Source organism: Lissotriton helveticus, chromosome 9 (genome assembly GCF_964261635.1).
Source record: "Lissotriton helveticus chromosome 9, aLisHel1.1, whole genome shotgun sequence".
Lineage (NCBI taxonomy): Eukaryota > Metazoa > Chordata > Amphibia > Caudata > Salamandridae > Lissotriton > Lissotriton helveticus.
Window position 1 is genome coordinate 1049116570 of NC_136070.1, and position 20260 is coordinate 1049136829.

The 20260-nt window shown below is 45.1% G+C and overlaps 1 long non-coding RNA gene across 1 annotated transcript in view; it reads right to left on the reverse strand.

Moving 5' to 3' along the window:
- Positions 1 to 19087, reverse strand: part of LOC144783130 (uncharacterized) — a 303707-nt gene extending 284620 nt beyond the window's left edge. Inside the window, exons 1-2 of the long non-coding RNA XR_013601418.1 lie at positions 19005 to 19087; positions 18628 to 18734 (exon numbers count right to left, since the gene is read on the reverse strand). This is a non-coding gene — a long non-coding RNA (uncharacterized LOC144783130). The remainder of the gene's footprint in view (positions 1 to 18627; positions 18735 to 19004) is intronic.
- Positions 19088 to 20260: the final 1173 nt, after the last annotated feature.

Genomic DNA, 20260 nt, shown 5'->3' on the forward strand with positions numbered 1-20260 from the left:
TTGAAATACTGCTTTGTCGCATTGTCTAATGTTTTAAAATGGAAATGAGAAGGAGCAGTGGATGCACTTTTGTCAAAACTGAACGATGAGTGGGCCCGGTGTTGTATATCATGACAGGAGTCTGCATCAGGAAACCCACCTAATAATGGGCAAACTACCCCGGACTACTGATGGCAGGGACCCTGTAATGAATGGACCACCACCTATGATAGCCTGCTGGCAGACTAAGCCCAACCTTTAACTCCACCATCCAGTGTTACTTATAAAGGCTGGATTGGTGACAGTGGGGTAACAATAGCCCCACATCCCCTGCAGTATGGCGGGTCGCTGGACTGAGAGCTCTAGACTGGCACGGATAATGGGAGGGGGGGCCCCTCCATGTAGTTTGCAGGGGGCCCCCTCAAGTTTCGTTACGCCACTGCCCACATACGTCCACCAGCACCCTCTCAGGATCAGAGTGGTCTGCTTAATTCAGACACTCTGTTCATCACCACCCCCTTTTCTGAATCATTTTGTCCACCATAAGCGTGGAAGGGTATACTCAGACATGAGTCCCTTGCTCACTGCTCCATCAGGATTCAAGCAAGCCGGGCCGACGAGGCTGAAATGCCAGAAACCGGTCTCCGGTAGCTTGTCCCCTTTCTGGTGAAGAATTGGCTTGGTAGTTTGGTCTGCCCTGTTCCCATGATGCACTGGGCCAGGGACAGACTAATTTGCATATAGCCAGGTTCTGAGCTGGGATGGGGCAGTGAGCTAAATAACGGTGATGGATCAAGCCCTGATCTTTGGACTGGGTAAGAGTGGTCTGCTTAATTCAGACACTCTGTTCATCACCACCCCCTTTTCTGAATCATTTTGTCCACCATAAGCGTGGAAGGGTATAGTCAGACATGAGTCCCTTGCTCACTGCTCCATCAGGATTCAAGCAAGCCGGGCCGACGAGGCTGAAATGCCAGAAACCGGTCCCCGGTAGCTTGTCTCCTTTCTGGTGAAGAATTGGCTTGGTAGTTTGGTCTGCCCTGTTCCCATGATGCACTGGGCCAGGGACAGACTAATTTGCATATAGCCAGGTTCTGAGCTGGGATGGGGCAGTGAGCTAAATAACGGTGATGGATCAAGCCCTGATCTTTGGACTGGGTAAGAGTGGTCTGCTTAATTCAGACACTCTGTTCATCACCACCCCCTTTTCTGAATCATTTTGTCCACCATAAGCGTGGAAGGGTATACTCAGACATGAGTCCCTTGCTCACTGCTCCATCAGGATTCAAGCAAGCCGGGCCGACGAGGCTGAAATGCCAGAAACCGGTCCCCGGTAGCTTGTCTCCTTTCTGGTGAAGAATTGGCTTGGTAGTTTGGTCTGCCCTGTTCCCATGATGCACTGGGCCAGGGACAGACTAATTTGCATATAGCCAGGTTCTGAGCTGGGATGGGGCAGTGAGCTAAATAACGGTGATGGATCAAGCCCTGATCTTTGGACTGGGTAAGAGTGGTCTGCTTAATTCAGACACTCTGTTCATCACCACCCCCTTTTCTGAATCATTTTGTCCACCATAAGCGTGGAAGGGTATAGTCAGACATGAGTCCCTTGCTCACTGCTCCATCAGGATTCAAGCAAGCCGGGCCGACGAGGCTGAAATGCCAGAAACCGGTCCCCGGTAGCTTGTCTCCTTTCTGGTGAAGAATTGGCTTGGTAGTTTGGTCTGCCCTGTTCCCATGATGCACTGGGCCAGGGACAGACTAATTTGCATATAGCCAGGTTCTGAGCTGGGATGGGGCAGTGAGCTAAATAACGGTGATGGATCAAGCCCTGATCTTTGGACTGGGTAAGAGTGGTCTGCTTAATTCAGACACTCTGTTCATCACCACCCCCTTTTCTGAATCATTTTGTCCACCATAAGCGTGGAAGGGTATACTCAGACATGAGTCCCTTGCTCACGGCTCCATCAGGATTCAAGCAAGCCGGGCCGACGAGGCTGAAATGCCAGAAACCGGTCCCCGGTAGCTTGTCTCCTTTCTGGTGAAGAATTGGCTTGGTAGTTTGGTCTGCCCTGTTCCCATGATGCACTGGGCCAGGGACAGACTAATTTGCATATAGCCAGGTTCTGAGCTGGGATGGGGCAGTGAGCTAAATAACGGTGATTGATCAAGCCCTGATCTTTGGACTGGGTAAGAGTGGTCTGCTTAATTCAGACACTCTGTTCATCACCACCCCCTTTTCTGAATCACCACCTATGATAGCCTGCTGGAAGACTAAGCCCAACCTTTAACTCCACCATCCAGTGTTACTTATAAAGGCTGGATTGGTGACAGTGGGGTAACAATAGCCCCACATCCCCTGCAGTATGGCGGGTCGCTGGACTGAGAGCTCTAGACTGGCACGGAGAATGGGAGGGGGGCCCCTCCATGTAGTTTGCAGGGGGCCCCCTCAAGTTTCGTTACGCCACTGCCCACATACGTCCACCAGCACCCTCTCAGGATCAGAGCGAACCCATTATTTACTCTACCCCTCCCCTTAGCACACCCTTCACTCGTCTTTTACAAATGAAACAGGTGTGAATGCTATTCATTCTGCGTATTAGCCCTTTTTCAAACTTTTTTCACGGGTTAAAAAATACTTTACTCTCAGTTAGGAAACAGCGTATCTTTATTTTTTTTCTATGTACGTCTGTAGAAATTCAAACAAACGTTATTACAAGTGTATTTAATAGGTAAAAAACATTGCCAATTACAACGACAATAGCTCTAACACAAGCAAATGCGAGACCTGTTGCATTTCTAATGCTTGGCTTTTAGAGCTGTCAATATTTGTATTGTCTTTAACTCCTTCACAGACATTCACATAAAATGGTAGCTACAATCAGTACACATCTGATTTTCACTCTGTGTGCTATGAGGAGAGTTGTAAGTCATTTTTCAGAAATCCATCAGTGTTTTTGCATGTAAGGACATAAAAATGGGCTAGAGGGAGACTCAGTTCAAAGTCGTAATTTCTATTACTGCTGGGTCTGAGTTCCATCAGGACCCACCCCTTTTAAAGGGGTGGGTCCTGATGGTATTAGCCTGAGAGGTAAATGAACTGGTGAAATTATTCTATGCCTTTTCCAAATCGTGTTCCATTGGACTTCTACATTCCTTTTTCCGATAGCCCTGACCTTAGCAGGACGAATTTTGTTTTGTCAAATCAATCAGTACCTAAGGAAATATCTTCTTCCTATTAATAAACAAAAACCATTAAGAAATGGATGCGTGCTCTTCCTTAGATAAGTGAAGAAGCTTCAATGCTTAATATTGCAAACTATATATTTTCCTTCTGCACTATGAATAATAATATTTTCCCTCAATCATGCTCTGCAATTTATGTGTGACCTTTAGCTTGTTCATGAGCTCCTTTTGCCATAGGCTTCAGGCCTCTGGTTGCCCCCGGCAAGAAGCACATTATGTGAGCTACGCTAGTCAAGGCAAAAGTTAATCAGCAAAACTTTAAATGATGCTCTTTTAGCTTGGCAACTTGCCTGAATCAAATGCAGCTGCTGTGAGCTTTAATATACGTAGAATAATTCTAAATCAAAAATTGAAAATTATAGGCTTCACTAACAAATGTGTGATCTTTAATGCTAAAATGTCTTTCTTGCAAAAAAATCTGAATGGAAGAATTATAGCAATTAGCAGTTGTCCATTTGTATTAAATGTAAAAAGTAATAAAAACAGAAATGCTCCTGAAAATCTTCATAAGGTGGCATTCACCCTTCAGTTTATTTATGGTATTTTTGTCTTCTTTGTTTAATGTTAGTAGAGCATCAAGTATTTTCCCAGTTTCTAATAATTCTAAGCAACAAGCAACAGGAGTTCCAACAGTTTATTTCCCAGGGATCCCAAGAAAACAGCATAATGTGAATCCCCAATGTTTAGTCTTGGCGTGAAGCTGTAATTAACAAGGTTTGCTGATTCAAATAGAATAATAGATTCTTTCTGGTGGCTGTACAGTTAGCGCCTCATGTTTTTTAACATGGATCTATATTGTTCTCAGTCGTGCAATTTGTGTGCTTCCATTTTACTTTTTGCATGAGGTGTGAAATAATAAATGTGGCAAAAAGATCTGGGTCAGTCATGTTTCACAGGGATTTGACACATTTAGAAATTGTTAGGTTCTATTCAGTAAACACAGTCATGTCTAATTCTGAAACATTGTGGGCATAAATATTGCTGTTATTCACTTACTTTGAAAAATGAAAAATATCTTTGTTCAATAAATATAAATAGTTACTGTAACCCTGACTAATCACAAAACACATAGGTTTATATGGCATTTGAACAAGCATTCACCTAGATAACTGAAATTGGAATAAACATCATTAATCAAATGGAAAAGTTGAAGGCCCAAACTGGATTAGTTGCTTTAGTGGATGATATTGAAAAGTAGCCACGTAATTAGATATGAATAGGTTTTTTTTCAATTTATCGTTGCAAAAGCCGGTTGTGTTACTCAAAGTTGTTGATGGTAATATATTGGGCGTTGAAGCCGGGGTGACTTTTTTTTCACTGCTGCTAAAGTTATTTCAGTAAATTCAAATGTAGTAATGATGCCCGACCTACCAAAGGTGTTAGAACACTTTGGGGCATATTTACACGGGGATATAGCCACCAGAACGTCACTTTTAGTGATGTTCTGGTGGCAATATCCCCTCCTCCTTATTTACAAGACGGAGTTAAGCCACTTGACGTAGCTTAACGCTGACTTGCAAATAAGGTCCCTTTTCACACTTCATTTAGCGTGAAAGGGGCATGCAATGGGTGTTGCAGTGGATGTTCTTCCGTAAGATCAATTGATTTTTGACACTCCCCCATTATTTACAAAGATGGACAGCTACAAAAACTAAGGTCAAGGAATACCTAGTTTTAGGATGGTGATCTGCAGCACACACAGAAACAGTAAATCGCTTTTAAAGATTGATTTTAGTGCAGGAAGTTGTCCCTGCCTTCACATAAACTATCGCCCCTAAAGTGCAGACACCCTTGCAACCTGGCTTAAGGGTGTCTGCACTGTTGCTAGCCAGCTTGTTTAGCACCAGCACTAGAGAAAATGTTGTGGTGTGCTGTATTTTTGTAAATAGGGCACATCCCTGCGTTCAATAAAAGTCAGAGTTCTGCTTTACCAATTTTGGAGTAACACAGCACTCCAAAGTTTTATTGTAAATACCCCCCTTTATTTCGCACTCAGAGCTTCTATAACAAGAAATCCATTAACAGTCAACTACATTCCAATCTCCTAACTCCAACATTCACAGGTAATGTGTGCAATATCTCAATGTGGTTATACTGAGCAAGTTTAAGGATTGTGTAATGGAGTCGAAAATATGTAATGTTCTTTAGAAATTATAATTACTACATACTTTGTATATTTTTATCTTTCCTTCTCTTACTCTGTTTCTCCCTCAAACATGTATTGTGCGCCTTCTTCCAAGTGTATGCTACCTTGATTCACCCCACATGCCCTTACATTACTGTTTCCAACCGGTTGATGTAGGTGATCTCACACCAAGATCACTTGAACCACAACTGACAACATGAACATCATGTAACTGGGCAGCAGCATAATATAAAAATATATCTAATAGATTTCAACATAAATATCTATAGTCTTGATTCCCCTTTGTTGGACCTGGCGCTCTCAGTAGGGTCACCCCCAAACCTTTTACCTTTACCCATCCTACATTCGGAACCTGTCTTTGTTGATTTTTAGGGCTCTCTTCTTTAAACATAGTAAAATGGGCTTATATGCAAGGGGCACATTTAATTTACTTACAAGTATCTAGTAAAGTGGTACTAAAGGTACTCAGGGCCTGTAATATATACACTACTATTGAGCTTGCAGCACTTATTATGCCACCTACTTAAGTAGCCTTTATAAACATGTGTACAGTTTTAAGCTGCCAATTCAATCTGACAAAATAACCTTTTTGCCAGGCCTAAACCTTCCTTTTAATACATATAGGTCACACCAAGGGTAAGGGGGTGATCTGTTTAAAAAGTTGGACATGTACTTTTATGTTTTACATGCTCTGGTGCTGAAAAACTCTCAAATTCATTTTTCACAATTGCGAGGCCTACCTCTTTCTTAGGATTACATTGGGTTCCTTATTGTAATTAATAAGTGATAACTTTTGATTGGGAACAGGTACGAATGTCATGTTCAATTCTGAGGAATTGTAATTTAAAATCCTCTTTAATAGTAAAGTCAGATATTAGGTAACAATTCTAAAAATGCCACTTTTAGAAAGTTGGCATTTTCTTGTCCTAACCATTTGGTGTTTGTAGTTTGTTTCCTGGTTCACAGGAAACAGTGGAGTTAGCTGCTGAAATGAAATGAAAAGGAACTTGCTAAAGCGCACTGTGGCCAAGCGGCTTCCTGGCGCTGAGAACTAGTACCTGACTCTACAGAGCATCAGAGAGGGCTAACAAGGGAAGGCCTGGGCAAAAAGAAGCGTTTTCAGGGCGTTGCGGAAAGAGGGGTAGGTGGGAATAGACCGAATAGAGAGAGGAAGACTATTCCAGAACTGGGGGGCAAGAACCGAGAATCGGGTGCCCCCTGTTCTGGATTTGCGAAAGCGGGGGACTTGGAGAAGAGAGAGAGATGAAGAACGGAGAGTGCGAGCCGGAGTGTAGGGAGTGATCAAGGAAACAATAAAAAGGGGGGCAGAGTTGGTATAAGCTAAGCAGGCCAATTTAAAAAAAGATCTAAAGCGCACAGGGAGCCAATGAAGGGACTTGAGTACAGGCGTGATGTGGGAGGATTTAGGAAGGTGGTTAATAAGACGGGCTGCCTGATTTTGAATGGCCTGTAACCGTCGAATTTCGAAGGCAGGTATGCCCACGTAGAGGCCATTCCCATAGTCAAGGCGGGAGGTGGAGAAATACCATGACTATGGATTTAAGGGCGTCCGTGGAGAAATACCGGGATATTTTCCGGATAAGACGGAGGGATAGGAAACAGGAGGAAACAACGGAACTAACTTGGGCATGCATGGTAAGGTCATTGCTGACCTTGATGCCCAAGGTGCGAACAGAGGAGACCGGTAAGGGGGGGAACCAAAGGAAAGGGGGCGGTGAGTCGGGGACCAAGGATTGGAGGGGCCACCCGTGAGGACAAGCTCCGTCTTATCCGGGTTGAGCTTGAGATGGTTAGTGCTCATCCATTCTGAGATAAAGACTAAAGTGGAGCTAAGAAAAAGAGGGGAATCCGAAGTAGTGGAGAGATCAAAGACGAGCTGGAGGTCATCCGCGTAGTTGTACACGGAGACCCCCTGCTCGCGGAGAGAAAGAATAAGAGGATAGATATAGAGATTGAAGAGAAGGGGGGAAAGAGAAGAGCCTTGAGGCACCCCACACACAACTGGGCGGGGGGGAGCGGAGAAGCCTGAAAGATGGACGGCTTGTGACCTGCCTTGAAGGAAGGACGCTAGCCAGGAGAGTGCTGTTCCCCTGATGCCTGCTGCGGTCGAGAAGAATGGCATGGTCGACCGTGTCAAACGCAGCTGACAGGTCGAGAAGCACCAGGGCTTGGGGAAGGTTGATGTCCGCTTTCCCCTTGAGTTCGTCCAGAACAGCAGTAATCACATTCTCCGTAGAGTGGCCTGGACAGAAGCCCGCCTGATGGGGGGCCAAAAGGCAGTTTTCCTCGATATACGAGGACAGGCAAGATGTTACATGACTTTCCAAGCTGCTGACCTTTGTGTCTTCCTCCGAGACAGCCCCAAATAGGGGATCTGGGTGTTGGTAGGATGGGCTATCCTGACTGGTGGGGGCGGAGCCGTTACCTACCAGACTTGTACTTCAAATGCACTGTTAGAGCACACACAGATCTTCGATCCACTCACAGCCTCAGCAGGTCTTCCTAACTCTGCTTTGGGCTGTTTGGTTTTGCTTGTGTTTCATTAGCTTTTACTCCACTGTGTGTTCAGGCATTGTGCTGCATGTAATACTTCTGCTATCTGTAAATCATAAGTCGCCTAATTTGTTATTTTAGTCCTCTGCAAGCTCAGTCAACTCTGCTTCTTGTAATTTAGTCACTTGTGCTGCAATTGAATCTAAATTAGCCTTATTGTTATTGTTTCACTCACCACTGTATTTTTATGTTGTTCTTGAGCCACACTCCTTTTTCTGCTGCTCCCACTTCCTACCACCTAGCACCCATCCCAGGACATACTTAATGGAGACTGCAATGTGGCTGCACAGGGGGCATCCTGCTGGCATGCTGAAAGTGCACCAAATGCAAGTCTGTCTGTGCCTATACGTGCCTGAACCGCACCTAGTGCCAGGAAGCATGGCCGTCCCATGAGCCACAGATACTCCACTGTAGAGCTCCAAACCCTGGATCCCAGATGCCACAACAGCAACCACTGCCTCGCATTTCCTCTCTCAACAGTAGAACCTTTCACCTGCCACCACTGCCTCTTCGCCTACAACTCAGGACCTTCTGTCCTCACGAAAACCCTCGCCGCACTCACCTCACCGACCAAAACAACATTGGAGCAAATCTGCTGCCTCCTTAACCAAAACACCCGATCACTCTGCAAACACGCCACTGAAATCTGGGACTATTACCACCCTCACCCCAAACGTGGTCTTTATCACAGATCTATCAAGAGCAAATATATTTCAGCCCCTTGGTTCACCCCTATGCTCGGCAAGCTGCGTCAGGATTGTAAGAGGGCGGAAAGAGTTTGGAGGCGCCGGTATGTCCTCGAAGATAAAATCAAATACAGAGGACTTATTCGCCTATATCACAAGCAAATATTGCAGGCAAAAAAGGCGTACCTGGAACACAGAATTGACATGGCAGACAGCAGGAGTAAGGAAATCTTTAGAATCGTTCAGGAATACACTTCCCCTGCGGCAAGCTCTCCGAATTATTCTTATACGGAAGCCTGGATCTGCCAACTCAGTGAATTCTTTGTCAACAAAATCAAGGTCATTCAAAACTCTTTTCCTAATATAGGCCTTGGTTCCAGAGCTCGCCATTCGAGTCTTCTTCCTTTAACTCTAAAGGAAGGAGGACCGTTGCTTTTTGACTTTCCGGCTATGTCTTTGACTTCCTCCCTGGAGCTACTAACCCGACTAAAATCTGGCTCGCCGCTGGACCCTTGTCCTGCTACGTGTCTGGGAAGAGTTGCTCCGGCCATTAACACGCTGTTAAATCCTCTGCTCAATGCCTCCCTTACATCCGGTGAGGTACCGGCGGCCTGGAAGCACGCCCTAATTCTGCCGCTGTTGAAAAAGCCTACATCTGACCCCCTTGTTCACGCGAACTACAGACCAATCTCCCTCCTTCCAGCCATGGCTAAGGTGATTGAGAAACACGTGCACTCCTCCATTGCTAGCTTTGTTGAGAATAACAATTTGCTTCACGATTCTCAATCTGGTTTCCGTGCGAATTACAGCACGGAGACGGCCTTGCTTGAGATCACTGATGCCATTCGTGGAACGCTGGATGGTGGAGGGAAAGCGATTCTGGTCATGTTGGACTTGTCGGCGGCGTTCGACACCGTCCCTCATGTCGGTCTCCTTGCAAGATTATGGGAGATCGGTCTGCGGGGGACTGTGTTGGAATGGTTTAAATCATTTCTGACCAACCGCCGACAAGTGGTCTGGGCACCCCCGTTTTCCGCTGAAATGCCTCCGCTGGAGGTAGGGGTCCCGCAAGGATCCATTCTTAGCCCCTGCCTCTTTAACATCTATATGGCCCCTCTAGCGGAGGTAGCGGAATCTTTTGGTGCCCAGATCATATCCTATGCTGATGACACCCAGCTACTTTTCACGTGTAACAGGGGTGAAGACTTTGACGGCGATCAGATTAGGGAGTGCTTGGAAGCCGTGTTTGAGTGGTTTCAGAGACATAGCCTAAAATGTAACTCCGATAAATCGGAGTTGCTTTTCTTCGGTAGTTCGCCTAATCCGGAGTGGAGGTCCTGGTGGCCACAGGACATGGCGCCGCCGATGGAAACCTCGTCAAAAGCTAAGAACCTGGGAATTCTTTGTGATGTAGATCTTTCTTTTAGACCCCAGGTCATAGGATTGACTGGAAAGTGCTTTGGTCTGTTGAAGATGATGCGGAAATTTCTCCCACTAATATCTCTTCAACACAAAAAAATCATAGTCCAAGCCATGATAGGGTCTCGCCTTGATTATGCAAATGCCCTCTACCTGGGCCTCCCTAAATACCTTTTAACTCGTTTGCAGGTTGTGCAAAACGTAGCCGCTAGAGCAATTTTTGGACTGCCACGAAGGGCGCACGCGTCGGAGCTGCTTGAGAAACTCCACTGGCTTCCTATTGCCAAGAGAGTCATTTTTAAGACCTTGACTCTGGCTTTTAAGGCCCTCCATCATATTGGCCCTAAATATCTTCAGAAACGAATGGCCTTTTATGTTCCAAGGAGGTCTCTGAGATCCGCGCAACTACTTAAAGCCACGATTCCCCCAATTAAGCGTGCCCGTATAGGAGGCCGCTCCTTCCGTTATCTGGCTGCTCGCAGTTGGAATGAGCTTCCTTTTACGCTGCGTTCGTCGTCCAATCTGCTCGCCTTTCGTAAGGAGCTAAAGACGTGGCTTTTTGCTCAGTAATATCTGTACCTCCTGAGCAGGGCACTGTGTTATGTATTTTCTTTGATTTTCTCTTTGCCAAAGCGCCGGGACACTCCACGGAGTAGCCGTGCGCTATAAAAGAGCTATTTTAACATAACATATTTTAACATAACAGAGACCTAGCTCAACCCCTCCTCTACCCCCAACATAACCACCGTGATGCTGAACGGCCACAAAGTGATACATTGGGACCGCACCAACAAACATGGAGGCGGCATTGCCGCATCCCCATCGAAGACAACATCACACTGATCATGCTGCACCTCAACTTTGAACTCCAAACCAATAGCAGAAGACAGTCAGAGGCACCCTTGCTTACAGACCCCCAGGACCATGCCACAGCTTCCGCAATGCCATCGCTGAATGTATTGCCCTACTCAACATTATCTCCAAGCACTACTCCTTCCTCAGCGGCCTCAACTTCTACCTCAATGATCCGAAAAAGGAAAATACCACCAACCTCCTGGAAAGCATGAGCAACATCGGCCTCACCCAACTGGTTACCAACCAATCATACAGCGCAAGACACATGCTCAAACTGATCTTCAAGCAACAGAGTCAAATGCAGTCATGTCACGAACTCACTTGGACCAACCACGCCATTGTCCACTTCACTGTTGCAGGAACCCATGCACCACCACCAAGCCTCTCTGCTTCTCTCACTGCACCAGGCTCAAAGGGACAGAGATCCAATGGATGGATGCCCACAAAACCACCCATCCCGACTCCGCAACCAACCTTGAACAAACCATCAATGATTTCTCCGCCAGGATCACCAATTGCACCTACAGGGTCGCCCCGATCAAGACAGCCGAGACAAGTAGATCCAGCAAAAAAGTCAGCTGGTATACATCAGAACTCAGGACCATGACACGCTACTGCAAACAGCTTGAAAGAGGATGGTGCACCAGAAAATTGCCCACATACTGAGCACTTTCAAGTCAGCCCTCCACAAATAAGACCAATGCCTCAAATACATGAAAAGAGGCGCTCTGGCAGACCACATCGAAGCCAGCTCCATCCACAGCAAGGAACTCTTCAACATCATCAGAGAATTCCTGTGCCCATCAGCCACCGAGAACATGATCTCCCCTTCCCAAGAACTCTGCGACACCCTGGCAGACTTCTTCCACAAGATATCCACCATCTACAGAAACTGCAACCCTCAACTCATCGAACACTTGGAGAGCAGCAATCTGCTTGACACCTCCCAATCGGGCTTCTATGCCAACAACAGCACAGAGACTGCCCTGATCCCTGCCATCGACGACATCAGAACCCTCTTTGACTGGGGATAAACAGCAACCCTGGTCCTCCTCGACCTCTCAGCAGTGTTTATTTATTTATATATAAAATTTTCTATAGCACAAACTAGATGCTAGAAGGGTATCAGAGTCCTTTACAAATGTTACAGTAAATAATAAACAATAAAACCAAGAAACATAGATGTTGTCAGAACCCATTGCAAATCAGGAGAAGAACAGTGAGTTATACACCAGGACTTAGTGGCAAGTGCAAACCCTGTTTGGCCAACTTGGTCAAATCAGTGAGAAGTGTGGCTCAATGGTTAGAGCGGCAGACCCTGATGCAGAGGTCTGGCCCGGGACCAGGGTTCAATTCCCACCTCGGCGGGTCTTGGGCTCAATTTCCTCAGACCTGATCATTCTCACCTCTGTGCCTATTCTAATCATGCGTCCCACTCTGCAACTCTGGGCAATAGCTTGCTTAATCTCCACAATGGCCCCAAAAGCGCTGGGATGCCTTGCTTCTCCTTGAGGGTGCCCAGGAGTGAACATTTCACAGGGAAAAGCCAGGAAGGGTTCCACAGCGGTATGCATACAGTGCCAGGACACCCCAGTTGTGGTATAAGTGCGCTTTACAAGTACAAATTTAATTTCATTTCATTTTCATTAGCCAGAGAAATGAGTCAGTGTGTTTATGGTAGAGTTTTGTTCATTAAAAACAGTTTGACTTCTTTTTTGAGGGATGTGCTCCACGGATTCAGTCTGACTTAAGGGCGCAAGGAGTTTGTGCCTTAACAAAAATAAATGTGTCCTCATGTAACGCAACTGGTGCTTGCGTAAAGCGCTCTGATACCTGATACCTTCGGGTCAATTTCGCGCTATATAAAACTCTGTAAAAAAAATACAGAGCTCCAGTTTCTAGGTGCCAATCCGGAGAAGGTTTGGTTGTAGGTTTTCTTTTTATGAACTTTTTGAGGCATCAACAGTAAGGTGCTGGTACTTCTCAGTGGTCTGTCACCACCAGACAGTTCCAATTTATCAGCAAGGTACGTCGGTATGTTGAAGTGTAGGACTTTATATGTCATGCTAGCAATTTTCATCTGTATCTTTGCCTCATAAGGGAGCCAATTTAGTGCCTTCAGATTTGGAGTGATGTGGTTGTTCCTTTTGGATCCAGAGATGAGCCTTGCAGTCGAGTTGACGGATGCCCTTAGTGGAGCCAACCTGGATTTCAGAAAACCACAAAGGGTGCACTCCTATAGTCTAATCTGAGGATCACACTACTGATTTAAGGTCATCGAAGGGGAGGAAGGGTTTTATTTTTCTCAGAATGTTTATTTGAAAGTCTGCTCCTCTAGTGGCTTAGCTGATGTTTTCCGGCATGCTGAGATTCTTGTCAAGTGTTATATCCAAAGCTCTTGTGAAATCTATAAGGTGTGGAAGTCAGATGAAGGCTGTCAAATGTTTCATGCAATCTTCAATGTCAAGGGATTGTTTTAGTGGGGCAATTAGGAAGAATTTGTTTTAAGCGAGTTGAGTTTGAGGTGGTTTCTGGTCAGTCAGTTTTGATTTTTTTTGCAAAGTTGGGTTGAGTAATCGGATAACTTCAGGGCTAGATATTTTTAGATATAGTTGGGTGTCATCTGCATACATGTGGTTTTGTACATTTGGAAATTTCTGAATTTCGGTTCAAGGCTCCATGAACATGTTAAAGAGAGTAGGTGATAAGGTGGACCCCTGAGAGACCCATAATGTGACTGGAGTGATAGTGGACAGGGATTTGTTAACCTTGATTTTTTAATTTCCGTTGTGTATAAATGAGGTGAACCAATTTAGGACAACTCCTGATAATCCCATTTACAACAATGTAGGACTGAGAATATGTCTAGGAGGATTAGGCAGGCAAGATGTGTTTAGATCTAGCATTTTATGCATGTCAATAACAAAGTGTTTAAGGACTGTTTCTGTGCTGTGACCCTAATGGAGGCCAGATTGGAATTGGTCAATAAGGTGGAACCGAGCAATGTGGTTGCATAGTTGGGTATGGAAGCATTTCTCAAGGAGCTTTGCCAGAGAGGGAATGGTGGAGTTTGGGAGGATGTTATCTCAGTTTGTATGAATGAATGTGGGCTTTTTTAGAATGGGTGTTACCTGCCCTGATTTTAGGCATTCTGGTAAAGCCCCTTGAAGTAGTAAAGCATTCACTATCTTAGTCCAGAGAGGTAGTAGAGAAGTTTTAATCTCATTTAAGATGTTAGCTGGTAGAGGGTCTTAGAAGTGGTTTGACAGTTTAAGTGTTGTTAAGATATTAAGAATGGCATTTTCATCAAAGGTTATGAATGTGTTACATGACGCGTTGTTTTTGAGTGTGAGTACTTGTAGTTTTGGGGGCTGCTCGATCAGAGGCAATATGGTTCTACTTGGAGGTATCCTCAGGAGGTGTTCAATTGCTGTTTGGAGATCACTGTCAATCTTTTTGATTTTTCAAGGAAGGAGGCAAATATATTGCAGTTTGGCAGCGGATTGGATCCTAATGTGGAGGGGTTAGGTTGTTGAGTGGATTGATGTTTGATAATTTCATACTGTTTTCTTGTGTGATGTCTGACTTTGTCTAGTTGACCTCTGAAGAAATTTGCTTTTGAGTTTCTAATGTGTTTTTTGTAGGTGCTCCTCAGTTATTTCAAGTGCTTAAGGTATTCTAGGGGCGGTGAGGATCCCCACATTCATCCGGCTAGTCTCATGTTGCGTCTTTCATCATTTAGGCTCCCATTGTATCATAGTTTGAAGTCTTAAGTGGATAGTTTTTTTAGCTGTAAAGGTGCAACTGTGTCAAAGATGATCGTCATGGAGTTGTTATGTGGTTTGTAAGGTCATGATGTCTGACATGTCTGCTGAAGGAAGCAATACGTTATTGCTGAGGGATGTCATATCATTAAGGACTATGTCGTGAGTGCTCCTTTTCCAGTGCCTGGGTTTCTTAAGTTGAGGTTTATGTGTCCTCACTGGTTCAGTGATGCGTTGGTGATCAGTCCAGTCACATGGGAAGATAGATTCAAGTTGAATGGAGTTTGCTGTAGCAATGACTAGATTCAGCGTCGCACCCAGGGTGCGCATAGGGCTGTTGCAGATTTGGTTCAGGTCTGCCAGGAAGGTTTTTAATCTATTGACTAGGGGTCATTCAGGTCGTTCCAAAGAAGGTTGAAATCTCCAAGGAAGACCTGGGAGCAGTGTTGCCCTACGTTGGTAGTGATGATTTCCATGATTTGTTCAATGAATGAGAGGTTGTCACCTGGTGGGTGGTAGATCACATGTAATTTACATAGTGCTCTGTTGTTGCTCACAATGTTTAGGCATAGTTATATACAAGAGGATAGTTCAACGGTTTGTAACTGATTCACCGTAAGGGTATTGCGGTGTATATAGGCAATGCCTGGGCCTGATCTTTTGGTCTGTCTGATCTTATAATGCCATAGCTGGGTGGAACTAATAGGTCAAGGATTGGTGAAAAGGAGTAATTTAGCCATACTTCTGTTAGGAATAATAGATCAAGCTCATGCACAAGGATGAGGTCAGCTATGTCCACTGCATGTTTCATAGCTGATCTGCAATTTAGAAGCATGCATTTCGGTTGTGGTTTGGTGTCCCCTGAGGTTGTCTCTGTGATGGGTACTGGCTTAAGTTTGGATGTATTTGCTAGTTGTATATTTTCTGTGGGGGTTTAAGTCAATTGTTAGTATGGAATTCCGACTTTTTGGGTTGTCATGGTGTGCAGTATTATATGTGAGGGGAAGGAAGTAATTGTCACTGTCTGATAGCGGAATCTTTAACTCTGACCGGCCCCGTGGAAACATTAGAGTAGTGTATAGATTGCCACTTTGCAAGAGGGGGTGGCGAGATGATTGCAAACCGGTTGCATGGAGTGCTTGATGGTAGTCGTGAATGGTATATGGTGTTTTGTGAGTGGATGTGCCTCTTACTTTTTGGAGTCCTTTTGGGTCATCTGTTACAGGCCTCATGTGATATGTATTAAGCTCTGTTGGTCCGATTCGAGTTGATGTAGGTCTTGTGTAATCTCATTAAGTCTAGATTCTATCGAGGCATAGGAGCATGTGGTTGTGGAATGGGACAGAGACCCGGCAGAGGGAGGGTGCTCTGTGTTGTATTGTTGGGCTGGTGCTGGCACCGTATTACACCACACCCTCATCAAGAAACTCCACCGCATGAGGATCCAGGGAGACACCGTTAAATGGATAACATCCTTCCTCACAAGACAAACCCAGAGAATCCGCCTAACACCCTTTGCTCTGGAACCTAAGAATAGCATCTCCGGCATCCCTCAAGGATCACCCCTAAGCCTCATCCTGAGCCTGAAATTGAGCTTACCTCCTGTTCTGAAGTCTCAGAGACACAAAGACTTCACCACCAGCTCCCTTGAACTTCCTTGCTGGGAGTTCTGACCTGCAAAGAGGTGTCTGCCGTTGTTTGGGACTTCTAGAGACTGCTTTCAACTGGTAGCTGGAAAATCAACGCAACACTGAGAAACATGACGCATCCGTACCTGTTTCCGACGCATCGCTGAAGAAACCGTTGCAGCCCCTGCCGCAGCTCGAGAAATCCCAGCACACTGCATGGAGTGCATCAATCTCCGAAAGCCAGGATCACCGCACCGATTTCAACGCAAGGCCTGCTGTGTGCCTGCAAGAATCCACACATCGTTCCGGATCGTCACACCGCATTGTGGCACCAAGTCTGTTGCATTGTTCGGGGACTCAGTAAGAAACTGACGCATCACCTACCCAAGCAGTAAGACACCGATGCTTCACCTGCTCTCCGGTAAGGAAACTACGCATCACCTCCCCTGCACAGCAGAAAGGTACTGACGCATCACCTTCCCGGAGCAAGGAACCGACGCATCACATTCCCTGAGTGTAAGGAACTAACGCATCACCTTCCCTGCAGCCTGTTTTGTTTGTTTGCGTGAGCATCCACTGTACTTTTTGCGAAAAGTGTTGCATCTGCAATTTGCTTTGAACTTGACTATTTCTACCATCTGCAAGTCATATTTTTATTACCTTATTGTGGATTTTTGTCGTTTGGTCTTGTTTTGGTTTAGATACCGATTACTTTTTTTACCAAACAGGTGAGGTGTCCATTTGTAGTGCTTTCACTGTATCACTGTATGTGTTCACAAATGCTTTATACGCTGCCTCTGAGATAAGCCTGTCTGCTCATGCCAAGCTACCAAAGGGGTGACCAGGGATTATATTAGAAGTGTATCCCCTTTTCCTTGACTAGAAGCAAGGGTCCCTATTTGGACAAAGGTACCTACCTCGCGCCAACTAGAGAGCCCCATTTTTTACAGTATCCTATTTCTGACCAGCATATCCCATGGTCATGGCCTCTCCAGCAGTCTGCTATTGAGTGACTCCACTCCAAGCGCAAAGAGCCTAAGGGAAAGAGGCTACCCCTAACCTAGTCCTGCGCTCAAATCACAACCACCATCTGTTCAGGACCTGGCTGTTTGGTCTGTGTATAGTAGTTTCAACCAGCTGATAAAGTTAGAACCAAATTCCATGGTCTCCAAGACTGCCCAACGGTGGGGTTGTGATAGTCTTGGCCTCTCTCCACTAACTTCTGAATCCCTGTCATTATGTATTCTCCCATTCTGGTTTGACATTTCAAACCTTGTTTACAACCCCCGAAATGCACCCCCATAAGTCCATAAATAGATTTCCACCATCACCTGTCTCCAGAAGGATTGTCTTTAGGCAGTAAAGTGCTTTGTCACTGCTCTTTAGCACTAACAGTCACATGCATGGTGTACATGGTTTGTTCTGGAGAGTCTGCCAGCAACACTGCTTATTCGCATATTGTCCAATCTTCCCCTCTTTTAGTGCCATCATCCTGTACCAAAAAACGGGAATGGGCCTTGGCTCATAACCAGTCAGGCTAAACAAAATCAACTCTAAATAACAGTATGTGTGCCAGGACTGATAGTTTCTTAGGAGCAACTAAATACTGACCCTTATGAACAAAACATAAACGTCTGCTTAAACATTTGCATCATTTAATGATAAAACTCTAAATTTTTCTTTTAACAATTTTTTGAAAGAAAAAGTTATATACTGTGTGAAAAACAATTTAGACAAATAATTTCTATATACAAATATGTACAAAATATACAAAACATTTACAATGAAACAATTTGCACTTACACCACATCCATACCTCTTTCAAACTTCACAGACATACTAAACAAGAGTCCCTACGGGCACCAAAGTCCATATACAAAAAGAAAAATGTTCCGAATGGAAATCAAATCAAATATCAATGATGGAAGTTGATTCTGAAGAAATGTTTAAAGGGCTACTTCAATCTCTTAACAAAAAGTTCACTTGAATGAACAATGATGATTTCTTAGTTCGGGTGACCTGGGACAATGGTCGACGCATTTCGAACCCTCAAACTGGTGGGGTTCTCATCAGGACCAAAAGACTCTACAAACAAAACACAAAACAAAACCAATTTGTAGGTAGACTACTTTAAACATTTTATCTCAGGTGCCTAACCTAATGTAACCTCCCCTACCTTGAGTCTTCACAACCAATCTCATGAGTGGTGAAACTGTCTTGGGATCAGAAATTAAATGAAACCAGATTCAACCTTTCTATTCACAGAAAACAATTGCAACACCAATTAGTGGCATTCAGATCTGTCAACTCCCATTCTCAGACCTCACACTTACCCCTATCACGGAGCTCAGGGACGCGATCTATTGGCTGTCACACAGCATTATCAACCATCCGCGGCTTCCGTAATCGTCCATGTAATCGAAAATTCTTTTTAATTGGCCTGTGGAGGTAAATCGAAGCACCATTGGGGGTCAACTTCGGAGATTTGGGGTGATTGCTTTGCAAAATTGCTGGTGTCAGCGAAGCTTACAGAAATCGTTGAGCGGTGCGGAGCAAGGCTTAACAAAATTCAAATTCATGTGAACAATGGAATTATTGAAAAATTGGCGTAGCGTCCGATTTCACTGCCTGTGTTGGCAAAAGCGCGTTGCGAAGCCCCAGTCGCATAACTGCTAGTTGATCTCATCTATGCAGTGCGTGGTGGTCTTACCTGAATCACAAATCTCTCAGTTGGACAGGACGCCAAGCTTTCAGGATGCGTTCTGTTCCGCCGTGGATGGGCTTGGAAGTGTTTGGGCAAATGCGTGTGGAATTTTACTTCCTTCAGTCACATGATCGATAGCTCGCAAAGCCTCATGGGAACTGAAGTTCTTTGTGGATTCCGGGATTAGAAGTGTTTGGGCGAATGCGTTTTTGGAATTATACTTCCTTTATGTCACATGATCGATAAATCGCTAAATCGCTAAATCGCAAAGTTTCATGGGAACTGAAGTTCTTTGTGGACTACGAGGGAATATGTGGGGATGTTCGTTGCCATGGGTACACAGTGTGTCTAAGCATAATAAGGCAATCATGTGTGATTTGAGAAGGTGAGCCAACGTGGCCCTCAGCAGTGTCCTAATGGGCTATGGGGTCAATGACAGTAAAGCTCCTTCCACTACAAACATAGTTGACAAGCCCTGAGGTTTCAGTTCTTGGTGGATCCATTCTTTCAGTTTCCCAGAAGAGTCGCCCAACCTCTCAGGAAAACCAAGGAGGTGCAGGTTATTTCAACAGAAGTGACCCTCAGCGTTTTTGACCCTACCGGTATGCAGGCCATGGTCAACATGTACCTCATTTGTACTGTCAGTGTTGCCACCTCTGTCTAGAGCTCCGTGGTGGGGCCTTCTGGACTATGGACTCTCTCCGCCACCTTTGACAGATCTTTACATAGGAGGTTGACCTTGATCACTATCTGTCAACTTTCACCTCGGGCACAAGTTTCTGACCCCTGTATTCCTGCCATGATGTCTTACCTGGAAGGCTCTCGATTGGTATCTTCTAGTTGCTTATCCATTGTGCGCCTGTCTGCCTGGTCGCTTTCTGCGAAAGGGCTTGTGGAATTGTGTGCTGTCTCATGATGTTGATCTTCAGAGGCTTCAGGAATTTTTCTTTGCCCATGTCTGCCAGAACTGCCAGTGTCTCTCTGGAGTTCACTCACCAAGCCCTGCCCACTGGCCGCCAAGGCTTACCTCTAGAAAACACACTATACTATTCACCAACAAAGAACCTGGTGATCCCTGTTCAACTTACTCCTATGGTAGTCTCTGTGCATGCCGCGCCACAATGAACTGCTTAGGTCTGCAACACACCGCCATAGTCAATTCCACCACCTCATAAGTGTATAAATTCAGTGGGAGGACTCAACCAGCCTGCGATGAGGCCTAATTGACTCCCTGGTACCAGCCTGTCATGCTTTTGTCTAGA